The 13,918-nt window shown below is 36.0% G+C and overlaps 1 protein-coding gene across 1 annotated transcript in view; it reads left to right on the top strand.

Moving 5' to 3' along the window:
• The first annotated feature begins 542 nt into the window (after nucleotides 1–542).
• Nucleotides 543–13,918, top strand: part of prlhr2a (prolactin releasing hormone receptor 2a) — a 32,877-nt gene continuing 19,501 nt past the window's right edge. The window contains exons 1-2 of the mRNA XM_067413250.1: nucleotides 543–580; nucleotides 12,621–12,728. The gene's annotated coding sequence lies outside the window, so the exon portion shown is untranslated. The remainder of the gene's footprint in view (nucleotides 581–12,620; nucleotides 12,729–13,918) is intronic.

Here is a 13,918-nt window from a genome sequence, read left to right as displayed (position 1 = left end):
ATGGGAATCCAAGTCTTTAAAGGTGTAAAAAGCTCAGTATGCATGAAACAGCATTTCACCCCCCCTTTAATAACTTTTAATCTGATGTCTTTTGATATTGTGCTGCTTGGTTAAAAGCAATGCAGTGTCTCAAAAATGCTCAAAATGTAACAACAAAGTACATAATTAAACAATATCACAAGAGCAAGAGAGCTGTTTTTCTTATGAATATAAGCATGATTGCAAATTATATTGATTCATACAAACATTCAATAAACAAGAGGTCCATATTAAATGACACATTTTAAACTGTCTTTGCTAATTCGGCAACTTTTCGTTATTAAATGAAGCAGCTGCTTTGAACAAATCGGTTGAATAAATGATTCTGTGAATGTTAAATTATGTTACTTTTAATGTTAAATTAGGAGTAATTGTACCAATTCAGATGTTACTTTTGTGCCATGAATTTTATTCCCAGCGGTTTGATTGGTAACAGCTGGGGATGATTGGATCTTTAAGATGAATTTAAGGAGTACTGATCTGGTCTTGGTCTTGACGCGGTCTCACCCTGCCTTGGGTCTTGGTCTTGTTCTCGGCACAGGTTGGTCTTGGTCTCGGTTAACGTGGTCTTGACTACAACACTACTGTGGACCCCTTTAACACACACACACACACACACACACATACACGTCTATATTACCAAGAGGGGACTATCACTCTACACTATCCAAGAGGGGACCTGTGTTTCTAGTCATTTTGAAGAAACAAAAATCACATACAAAATTTTCTTTTAAGGTCCTTATTCATAATATAACTTCAAATAAGCATTTTTTTATTTTTTTAAAAATATGCCAAGAGGGGACCTGAACGATGTCTACCTATCCAACAGGGGACCTCCATAGACTCTAATGGAGCTGTGTGTGTTTGTGTGTGACCGATGTCTACCTATCCAACAGGGGACCTCCATTAGTCTGCAGTGGAGCTGTGTGTGAATGTGAAGTGAGCTGGCAGTCAAGTCTGTCTTCATTTTATATATATATATATATATATATGTATATATATATATATGCATTTGGCATATATATATGCCATCTCCACCATTACATGTCTTTACAAATAAATAACATAAATGCAGTTAAGCTTTGTACAGACTATATAATGTGTCAAGTAATAATATGTCTTTTTATAATAACTGTGTTCTTTTGAATGTACTGAGAAGTATTTATTTGTAACCTAAAATATACTTTAATACTTTAATTTATTTTTAAATATATTTATTACACAGTCGCAATAAAGTTACAAGATGTAACATCAAGTAACACACTACACTTAGTTAGTCCACAAGTCTTCTTGTGCTTTAGTATGTTAGTCAACACATTAAAATAAGTTAACTTGTTTACACAGGCATCTGGTAACACAATAGGCACACACACACACACACACAAACACAATATACCTTAGACATAATACCTAATACATTACAGAAAAGTCATTTCTTTAAGAAATTCATTCTCTGTTGTGTCTTCATAATTACAGTATATGATCAGTCCACATCTCTCATTTAAGATTATTGTCAGGTACACCAATGTATTTACATTATTGAATATTGCAGGTAATTATTGAATAGTGACTACGTTACACACACACTCACTCAGGTCCCCTGTTAGATAGTAAATCACGACGCCTGTGTGTTTGCTGTGACATTTCTTATCATCACAAACACACTGTAAAGATTTAGAGTTTTTACAGCAATACCTGAGTTTAAAGGGTTAAATCAAGCAGAAATAGCTCTCTAATGTATTAATTGCAGGTCATTATTGAATAGTGAATATGTTACACACACACTGACTCAGGTCCCCTGTTAGATAGTAAATCACGACGCCTGTGTGTTTGCTGTGACATTTCTTATCATCACAAACACACTGTAAAGATTTAGAGTTTTTACAGCAATAACTGAGTTTAAAGGGTTAAATCAAGCAGAAATAGCTCTCTAATGTATTAATTGCTGGTCATTATTGAATAGTGAATATGTTACACACACACTGACTCAGGTCCCCTGTTAGATAGTAAATCACGACGCCTGTGTGTTTGCTGTGACATTTCTTATCATCACAAACACACTGCAAAGATTTAGAGTTTTTACAGCAATACCTGAGCTTAAAGGGTTAAATCAAGCAGAGATAGCTCTCTAATGTATTAATTGCAGGTAATTATTGAATAGTGACTACGTTACACACACACTGACTCAGGTCCCCTGTTAGATAGTAAATCACGACGCCTGTGTGTTTGCTGTGACATTTCTTGCTGTCATAAACACACTGCAAAGATTTAGAGTTTTTACAGCAATAGCTGAGTTTAAAGAGTTAAATCAAGCAGAAATAGCTCTCTAATGTATTAATTGCAGGTCATTATTGAATAGTGATTGTTACACACACACTGACTCAGGTCCCCTGTTAGATAGTAAATCACGACGCCTGTGTGTTTGCTGTGACATTTCTTATCATCACAAACACACTGTAAAGATTTAGAGTTTTTACAGCAATACCTGAGTTTAAAGGGTTAAATCAAGCAGAAATAGCTCTCTAATGTATTAATTGCCGGTCATTATTGAATAGTGATTATGTTACACACACACTCACTCAGGTCCCCTGTTAGATAGTAAATCACGACGCCTGTGTGTTTGCTGTGACATTTCTTATCATCACAAACACACTGTAAAGATTTAGAGTTTTTACAGCAATAACTGAGTTTAAAGGGTTAAATCAAGCAGAAATAGCTCTCTAATGTATTAATTGCAGGTCATTATTGAATAGTGATTACGTTACACACACACTCACTCAGGTCCCCTGTTAGATAGTAAATCACGACGCCTGTGTGTTTGCTGTGTCATTTTTTATCATCACAAACACACTGCAAAGATTTAGAGTTTTTACAGCAATACCTGAGTTTAAAGGGTTAAATCAAGCAGAGATAGCTCTCTAATGTATTAATTGCCGGTCATTATTGAATAGTGAATATGTTACACACACACTGACTCAGGTCCCCTGTTAGATAGTAAATCACGACGCCTGTGTGTTTGCTGTGACATTTCTTATCATCACAAACACACTGTAAAGATTTAGAGTTTTTACAGCAATATCTGAGTTTAAAGGGTTAAATCAAGCAGAAATAGCTCTCTAATGTATTAATTGCAGGTCATTATTGAATAGTGATTATGTTACACACACACTCACTCAGGTCCCCTGTTAGATAGTAAATCACGACGCCTGTGTGTTTGCTGTGACATTTCTTATCATCACAAACACACTGTAAAGATTTAGAGTTTTTACAGCAATAACTGAGTTTAAAGGGTTAAATCAAGCAGAAATAGCTCTCTAATGTATTAAATGCAGGTCATTATTGAATAGTGATTACGTTACACACACACTGACTCAGGTCCCCTGTTAGATAGTAAATCACGACGCCTGTGTGTTTCTCTCCTCAACCCCCACAACCCCCCACTCACAATTTACATTTCAATAAGGGAGACTTGAAAAACCAGTTTGTGAACCACAGGCCAATAGAGCTCAAACTACCAATGTGGCAGAACCCTTCTCAAATAAACTAGAGAAGATGCTGGGATTTGCCCTGCCAAATTAAACTAAATTACAGTTTTTACAATCGCTAGGCCACATTTCTCAATACTTTGGTCATTTTCAAAATCCTTCACACAGTTCTCCAAACCAACTTTCTGCTTCACATCAGTTATTTCACATTCAAAATCCACAAAAACCAACAAAACGCTTAATTCATGTCTCAAATCAAGTGCCAATGATCCACAGTTTAGCTTGCACAGACTGAAGTTGTGATCACTGTGTGAAGAGTTGAAAAAGTTGAAAAAGTGTGTTTATTATTGAGAAATGTTTTGTAAAAGAACATTTTATATCACAGCTTAACTGTGGATCAACATTGCTTTAGCAAAAAATGCATTCAATGGCAACATCTTTCAATTTACCTGAAATCTTTTCTCACTTTGACACAAACACAATCAAATCTTTGTTCTACACAGGCCAATTCGCACATCCTTACATGCTGTTTTCAAAAGTGTTAAACTTATGGACAAAACAATAACATAATACAAAACTGAATGAGACAGCAATTTACAACATGTATACAGTAATATTGTAATGCAATTTATCCTGCTAAAAAAATCAAACACTATCAAAGCAACTTTGATGAAACTGAACACCAACACCAGTGTTAGTCCATTACCATCCATTCAAAAGAGGAAACTTAGGAATAATGTTGTACTGTACTGTAAGCATGCAGTGAATTATGAGCAGTAGAGAGTGTCATTCTAGTTTTGTAAAGACATTTTAATTGTATAATGTTCCTGATGTTAGTGTTGATGTAAACCTGCGCTGCTAGTGCTCTGGAAGAATGAGTTGATTTGTAAAAGTAAAATTAACTGCTGTGAAGCTGAAAGTTGGTTAGCAAATTTTTAAACTCCTCACTCAGTTCTCCTAAATATTGGGAAATGTGTCCTAGCGATTGTAATTTCATTTCATCATGTAATTTCAATTTATTTTTGGCAGTGTATTTGGTCTGGACACAGGTAACAGCAGTGAGCTTCTTTGTATCACCTGTGAGAGTCTTCATGCATTGAAATGTAAATTACTGGTGGGGGGTTGAGCAGCAAACTCAACACACACACTATTCTCTATTCCAATTTCAAGAGCACATCTAAACCACTAGCCCAAACACATTACAGGTGAAAGCACAAATAAATACAAAAGATATGATACACATGAAATAAACAGTGCTTTTCAGGATGGTCTGTCAGTAGTTGTAATATAACACTGTATTGTCCTCACTGTAAAAAAAAAAAAAAAAAAAAAAATATATATATATATATATATATATATATATTTTTTTTTTTTATAAGTTAATAATTTTAAAGTTACTTTTTCTCAAAGTGTATGTTCACTTAACTGAACCTACTATGACATAAGCAACTATGTTTACTGGGATACTTCCTATTTTTTTAAAAATAATTTTGTATTAATTTTAGCATTTTAGTTTAGCATTCGTGGACTGTCAGAGATACAGCTTTTGGGGCGTGTGCTTTAGGTGTTCACCCATATAGCACGTGAGTAATGAAGAGCCTTCTGAAGCAAAGTGGCACGTTTGTGTAAGAACAATGTCCATATTTTAAACTTTATAGACTAAACAAACTATTTTTATTGAAAGAAATTGTGTTTTAGTGTTATTATGAAAAGAGTAACCCCTGACGCTAAGTTTTGTTTAGCTCTATCTTCTCTCTTCTGCGTTTGTCTGTGCACATACGTCAAGGATTCATGGGTGAAGAAGGGTTACTCTTTAAAGTACAACTCCGGTGAGAAATGACCCTTGGGGTAATTAACAGATGGTTACCGAGTAGATCGTTCTCTGGGATGCGTTTTCATGGAAATCAAGTGTAAAGAGTTTTATCTCTAAAAACAGATTTGAGTGACGAACGCTGTGCTAAGTGATGAACTGTGACTTGGAATCTCATTTGGGCCGTTGTTTCCGGAAGAAAGCACTGAACGCAGTAGAGAAAAAAAAAGAAAAAAAAGTCCATGTAATTAGATTTCACAAACTTAATTCCTATCGATCAGCTCACTTAGCACAACGTTCGTGGCTCGACTAGTCGAGACTGTTTTCCAAGATGGCTGCAGTCTGTAAACGTGTAATGTACTGTCTTTAGAAAGTATCTTCTTATTAAACCGTTTGTACTCTAACAAGTTCTCAATGCTGCGGTTTGCATGTAGGGATCCTCATTATGCTGCCTTGTTAGTGTGAGGTTATTTTGAGCCTTGTTAGTGGTATTAACTAGCGATTTAATTTCACTTATTCCATGCCCCATAGACAAACATTATAAGCTAATCTGTGTTTAGAGATAAAACTCTTTAAATTCGATTTTCATGAAACCGCATCCCAGAGAACGATCTACTCGATAACCATCTGTTAATTACCCCTAGGGTCATTTCTCACCGGAGTTGTCCTTTAAGCGCAATGTGATTTGTGTGGCACTGAAAACAGAAAGCTAGTATTTTAGTCTATGGATCAGTTACTGTGTGGATCAGTTATATGATGGTTAGATGCACTTTTATGGACCGACAAGGCACTGGCATTTTAAAGCTGGGAAGAGCCAGGACTTTTTTAATATAAATTTAAATAACTCAGATTTTATTCATTTGAAAAAAGAATGTCATATACACTTGGGATGACTTGAGGGTGAGTAAATCATGGGCTAATTTTCATTTGTAGGTGAACTAACTGCTGTAAACTGGGCCCACAAACACAGTAGATCCACACAACCCCCCACACAATTTACATTTTAATAATAATAAATAAGGGAAGACTTGAAAACCTAGGGCCCTATAATTTCCGCGATCACGGAATCGCGGACGGAATCGCGGAATTGGCATATTAACGCGGAATCTGGTGTTAACGCAGATTTCCCCGGAATTTTACATATTTGTAATGAAATTCTGTGTCGAGTGGGTTAAGAACGTATGTCTGAGGAAAGTGCAGACCGGGGGAAGCAAATCTTCGCGACACAACCCCTCCCGTCATTTCAGCTCGCCCGTCAAAACAATGAAAGTATGGCGAAGTTGGTCTCCACGGCTCTGCTTTCGGCAGCGAAAAAGTTAAGAAACTCGACGCTAACGGCGGTTTCACACTGCACGCGCAGGCGGCGCAGAAGCTTTGCGTATGGAGAGCGTGAGCCGCGCTCGTGTATTGCACAGACAGACAAATATTGTCCATTCTGTCAGATTTTCCGGTGTTCTGCTCGACCCCTGTCATCTCGTGCTTTGATTTATAATGTGCACATTAGGCAGCAATGCATATCTGCTGCAAATGCAACCGTTTTCCCCTCTGTTAGTCTGTTCCAAACATGCATTTAACATGCTGGATATGGGTAGTTTACATGATAAGTAACCTTAAAGTTAAAATTAAGCATCTAGTTTTAATCATTTAAAGGGGCCTTTGAAGTTGGGGAAAAAAACTTCTGGCAGTGTTGTGTTTTCGTGTATTTTTATTTTTCACAGCTCTGGATATCATTATGGTGATTGTTAAACACACAGAACAATTCACTACATGATTTCATGGTGCAATGTTTTTTTTTATGTTAATTTTCAAATTTAAATGTTTTACTTAATAGTACTTAAGAGTACTGTAATGTGATTCTTATGATTTTTTTTTTTTTTAGTTCTTTTTAAAAAAAAATACTTGAAAGAAAAAGCTAATGGAGCACTTTCATTTTAACTTATATAAACTATTATAATTTATTTTACCGGAAAGTTTAAAGCTAATAACCATTAATATTTGAAGTATTTGAAGTGCAGTGTTATGTCAAATATCATATTTGTCCTAAAAAGTAAATGTAATGTTTGTAACCTCGATAAATTTAAGGTCATTCCTATTTTTTGTTTTATGTTGTATTATATTAACATTAAAAGCAAACTCTTTTTTCACCAAAATTACAGTAAAGGGTAAAAAAACTGAATTACCAAACATTTTAACGGAAAAAAGGAATCTGCAAAAATTAAAACGGAAAAAACGGAATTTGGGAAAAAATAAAACGGATTTTATAGGGCCCTAAAAACCCAGTTTGTGAACCAAAGGCCAACCTAGAGGAAAGGAAAATCAAACCTGAGATCTCCTTCTCAACTCACATCTTTCTCCTAGACAGAAATGAGATCAAGTGAACATCAAATTGAGACATCAGGCTAAGTCTCCTGCTTCTCACATGTTTATCCTGAGACAAAAAATGACATTCTCTCATGTTTATCTCCACTAAAGTTTCATAAGAGATCTCAACAACATCACATTCTATGCTCTGATTTGTCTCCTTGGCTAGAGAGACTGTATTGCTCATATGTGTCTCCTCTAAAGTTTCAGAAGGGATCTCAACAGTATCGCACGCTGTGCTCAGACTTTTTTCTTCAGCTAGATACTCTGGAACTCACTTTTGTCACCTCTAAAAAGTTTCAATAAAGATCTCAATAACATCACACAGTGTGCTCAGAATATTCTCCTTAGTCAAAGTCTCTGGCACTCTCAAATTTGTCAAACAAATGTTGGTCACTTTTTCAACTCTTCACACAGTGATCACAACTTCAGTCTGTGCAAGCTAAACTGTGGATCATTGGCACTTGATTTGAGACATGAATTAAGCGTTTTGTTGGTTTTTGTGGATTTTGAATGTGAAATAACTGATGTGAAGCAGAAAGTTGGTTTGGAGAACTGTGTGAAGGATTTTGAAAATGACCAAAGTATTGAGAAATGTGGCCTAGCGATTGTAAAAACTGTAATTTAGTTTAATTTGGCAGGGCAAATCCCAGCATCTTCTCTAGTTTATTTGAGAAGGGTTCTGCCACATTGGTAGTTTGAGCTCTATTGGCCTGTGGTTCACAAACTGGTTTTTCAAGTCTCCCTTATTGAAATGTAAATTGTGAGTGGGGGGTTGTGGGGGTTGAGGAGAGAAACACACAGGCGTCGTGATTTACTATCTAACAGGGGACCTGAGTCAGTGTGTGTGTAACGTAATCACTATTCAATAATGACCTGCAATTAATACATTAGAGAGCTATTTCTGCTTGATTTAACCCTTTAAACTCAGGTATTGCTGTAAAAACTCTAAATCTTTACAGTGTGTTTATGACAGCAAGAAATGTCACAGCAAACACACAGGCGTCGTGATTTACTATCTAACAGGGGACCTGAGTGAGTGTGTGTGTAACATAATCACTATTCAATAATGACCTGCAATTAATACATTAGAGAGCTATTTCTGCTTGATTTAACCCTTTAAACTCAGATATTGCTGTAAAAACTCTAAATCTTTACAGTGTGTTTATGACAGCAAGAAATGTCACAGCAAACACACAGGCGTCGTGATTTACTATCTAACAGGGGACCTGAGTGAGTGTGTGTGTAACAATCACTATTCAATAATGACCTGCAATTAATACATTAGAGAGCTATTTCTGCTTGATTTAACCCTTTAAACTCAGATATTGCTGTAAAAACTCTAAATCTTTACAGTGTGTTTGTGATGATAAGAAATGTCACAGCAAACACACAGGCGTCGTGATTTACTATCTAACAGGGGACCTGAGTCAGTGTGTGTGTAACATATTCACTATTCAATAATGACCTGCAATTAATACATTAGAGAGCTATTTCTACATGATTTAACCCTTTAAACTCAGGTATTGCTGTAAAACCTCTAAATCTTTACAGAGTGTTTGTGATGATAAGAAATGTCACAGCAAACACACAGGCGTCGTGATTTACTATCTAACAGGGGACCTGAGTGAGTGTGTGTGTAACATATTCACTATTCAATAATGACCTGCAATTAATACATTAGAGAGCTATTTCTGCTTGATTTAACCCTTTAAACTCAGGTATTGCTGTAAAACCTCTAAATCTTTGCAGTGTGTTTGTGATTATAAGAAATGTCACAGCAAACACACAGGCGTCGTGATTTACTATCTAACAGGGGACCTGAGTCAGTGTGTGTGTAACGTAATCACTATTCAATAATGACCTGCAATTAATACATTAGAGAGCTATTTCTGCTTGATTTAACCCTTTAAACTCAGTTATTGCTGTAAAAACTCTAAATCTTTGCAGTGTGTTTATGATGATAAGAAATGTCACAGCAAACACACAGGCGTCGTGATTTACTATCTAACAGGGGACCTGAGTCAGTGTGTGTGTAACATAATCACTATTCAATAATGACCGGCAATTAATACATTAGAGAGCTATTTCTGCTTGATTTAACCCTTTAAACTCAGGTATTGCTGTAAAAACTCTAAATCTTTACAGTGTGTTTGTGATGATAAGAAATGTCACAGCAAACACACAGGCGTCGTGATTTACTATCTAACAGGGGACCTGAGTCAGTGTGTGTGTAACATAATCACTATTCAATAATGACCGGCAATTAATACATTAGAGAGCTATTTCTGCTTGATTTAACCCTTTAAACTCAGGTATTGCTGTAAAAACTCTAAATCTTTGCAGTGTGTTTATGATGAAAGAAATGTCACAGCAAACACACAGGCGTCGTGATTTACTATCTAACAGGGGACCTGAGTCAGTGTGTGTGTAACGTAATCACTATTCAATAATGACCTGCAATTAATACATTAGAGAGCTTTTTCTGCTTGATTTAACCCTTTAAACTCAGGTATTGCTGTAAAACCTCTAAATCTTTACAGTGTGTTTGTGATTATAAGAAATGTCACAGCAAACACACAGGCGTCGTGATTTACTATCTAACAGGGGACCTGAGTGAGTGTGTGTGTGTAACATAATCACTATTCAATAATGACCGGCAATTAATACATTAGAGAGCTATTTCTGCTTGATTTAACCCTTTAAACTCAGGTATTGCTGTAAAAACTCTAAATCTTTGCAGTGTGTTTGTGATGATAAGAAATGTCACAGCAAACACACAGGCGTCGTGATTTACTATCTAACAGGGGACCTGAGTCAGTGTGTGTGTAACATAATCACTATTCAATAATGACCGGCAATTAATACATTAGAGAGCTATTTCTGCTTGATTTAACCCTTTAAACTCAGGTATTGCTGTAAAAACTCTAAATCTTTACAGTGTGTTTGTGATGATAAGAAATGTCACAGCAAACACACAGGCGTCGTGATTTACTATCTAACAGGGGACCTGAGTCAGTGTGTGTAACATATTCACTATTCAATAATGACCGGCAATTAATACATTAGAGAGCTATTTCTGCTTGATTTAACCCTTTAAACTCAGGTATTGCTGTAAAAACTCTAAATCTTTACAGTGTGTTTGTGATGATAAGAAATGTCACAGCAAACACACAGGCGTTGTGATTTACTATCTAACAGGGGACCTGAATCATTTTGTTAAACATAAATAAATCAAAAGTGGTTAGTTTAAAAAGCTCATAAATGTACAAGGTGGTAAGATGGGCCTTTTATATGGGCCAAAAGTCACACATTATTTTTACAAATACTTGGCTAAAATAAAATGTTTTTAATAATGTCTATGTTAACACTTGTTTAAAAGAACTTTAGATGCAAAGTTTGTCCCATTTACCGTACCTTTTTTTTAATATAAATAAAATAATGCATTATTTTTCAATAATTATAGGCCACTGTCATTAAAATGTTATATATATATACACAGAAACAAAAAATGTTTACAAAAGCATTGAATGAGATCCCTTAATAATTTAATAAAGTTTTACGGTCTCTCCACGGCCCTGATGGATGGTATTTACTATATTTATTTGTAGAAACTGAGGACACACACATTTTGATGGCAGATGTATTTCTAATTACATCCTGGTTGTTTAGATTTTTTAATCGTTTTTTCTTGGATCCTGTAGTATTTAATTTTAATGTAATGCAAAGTTTGAAACTAGTCAGGGTATTTAGTAAAGAGATATAATCTATATAATGTTTGTTCCTTTAGTAAGCAGTCTGTTAAACAGCAGCTCTAGAGTCAGAGGACAGCAGGCCATTCAAACAATAGAGGAGTGTGTGTGTGTGAACGACGTGTGTTTAAGGGCTATTACAGTTCCTGCTCCAGCCTACAGGGGAGCTGCTGAGCATGGCCTTAAACACTCACACACTCTTAGGTCCCCTCTTGGTCAAAATTTTTAAAAATTCACCAGAGTGTTGTTTCTTGATTTTAACATTATTTAAACACACACACCTGTAGGTCCTTACTTGGTCAAACATTTAAAAAATCACCAGAGCATTTCTTTAGTTTTTTACTTCATTTTCACATGATTTAATGCATGACCAACAGGGGACTTGAAAAATGTCCCCTCTTGGCTCAGAGGTCCCCTGTTGGTGAGTGTGTAACGACGCCAAGGTCCCCTGTTAGATAGGTAGACAAGTACACACACACACACACACACACACACACACACACACACACACACACACACACACACACACACACACTCAAAAAATAAATAAAATAAAATAAAAATAAAAACTCATCCTGTATGATTTATAACCCTTTGAAAAGTGGGGACCGCTGGCTGGTCCCACAATGTAGGTGATCTCAGGTTTTACTATCCTTATGGGGACATTTGGTCCCCACAATGTAATATAAACAAGGGCGCACACACACACACACACACACACACACACACACACACACACACACACACACACACACACACACACACACAATTCAATAATAACAATCTTCATGCATCTTTTTACCCTTCTAAAGGCAGATTATAATCGATGAGTGCTGCAAACCATGCACATTCTTAAATACTTGTCTCTTTAATTATTATTTTCTGTGCTGAAAAACTGTTCATCTCGGTTTCTGTCATTTAGAAAGTGTAAATCTGACTGGCCAGAGCGAGTTAAAGCAGCACAGGATAATTAAATGTTAACCAGTCCGAATATACTGTGATATGAGAAGTGCGATGTGCAGAATTGAAAAGTCGAGGAATAAAAAGCTCTCTGGATTTAACCATAATATAATTGGACTCAAAAAGAGATTGAACAACACACACACACACACACACACACCGCGCGGCACCACCTCTTCCAGCTGGAAACACAACTCTCACGCTCTCACTCAGGTCCGGTAGCGCATCTGATGATAAACGGGCGAGGGCGAGCGCGAGTCCGCTGTTTGGAATCTCTGCATCCGTGGGGGAAGCAACTAAACCGCGTCCCTGTTGCAAAAGGTGAGAAGTTTTTATTGTTTATTTTTTTGTATCGTCTTTCAGCTTTTCCATGCGTTTGTCAAGAGCCACCCTGGATATAGTGAGTTTAATATAGGCTGTGGTAAAAAGGTTAAAAAAGTAAACATTTCGGACGGACAAAACCAAAGCATACGCTACACGAGTAATAGTTTCACTAGATATAGTATACGGTTTAAAATAAGCTACACAACATGATTTATGAATATAATATAATCTATAACCTATTAAGAATAATTAGCCTATGTCGCAGGCTATTTAAAAAGTGTAGCCTAGTAGGCTACAGCCATCTCATCACATGACATTAAGTAATGACAAGAAGATTTTAATGGAATGGATTAACGGATACTTCAAGTTAGCAAATAATTTGATTCAGTGCTTTTTCTTTCGAACGGTAAGTAGCCTATGGCTCACGCACATTTTGGTTCATACTTCAGTCATTATTCTGCAATATAGCCTACTATTATTCGGTTTATCAATGGAACAGAAGATACATGTGTTGTTGTTCTGTTAACTCCTCCATTTATGAATCTCTCTTCGTTGCGCTTTGACATTTTGTGAGAACCAGCAGGGGGAAGTAGCCTATACGACTCATTTCTATAAAGCAATTATTCAATACGTAGAACATATTATCTTTTATCACATAGGCTACACTGACATATATATATATATATATATATATATATATATATATATATATATATATATATATATATATATATATATATATATATATATATATATATATAACCATAACCATCTAACCTTTTGGGATGTATTTTTACTACATAAATCTATAAGTAGGCTACTATATAAGATGGTTCTCGGGTCAGTCCAATGGACAGATTCAGCTTGCATAAGAGATTTAGACAATACAAAATTCAAAAGAGCAATTAATTCACTTTAGCCTTACTTTTGTTTAATTAGCTTTAATCAAACATCACTTGTGTTAGTGTGTGTGTGTGTGTGTGTGTGTGTGTGTGTGTGTGTGTGTGTGTGTGTGTGTGTGTGTGTGTGTGTGTGTGTGTGTGTGTGTGAGAGAGAGAGAGAGAGAGAGAGAGAGAGAGAGAGAGAGAGAGAGAGAGAGAGATGGGGGGGCACGTATGCTTGAGTGAGATTTGAATAAACAGCTCATGAAATTCCTTCACAACTAAAGTTTTGGCAGCTTCAGACCT

The sequence above is a fragment of the Pseudorasbora parva genome, chromosome 13 (assembly GCF_024679245.1).
Source record: "Pseudorasbora parva isolate DD20220531a chromosome 13, ASM2467924v1, whole genome shotgun sequence".
NCBI lineage: Eukaryota > Metazoa > Chordata > Actinopteri > Cypriniformes > Gobionidae > Pseudorasbora > Pseudorasbora parva.
Note: the sequence above shows the minus strand (reverse complement) of the source record. Positions and strands in the feature narration are given on the sequence as shown.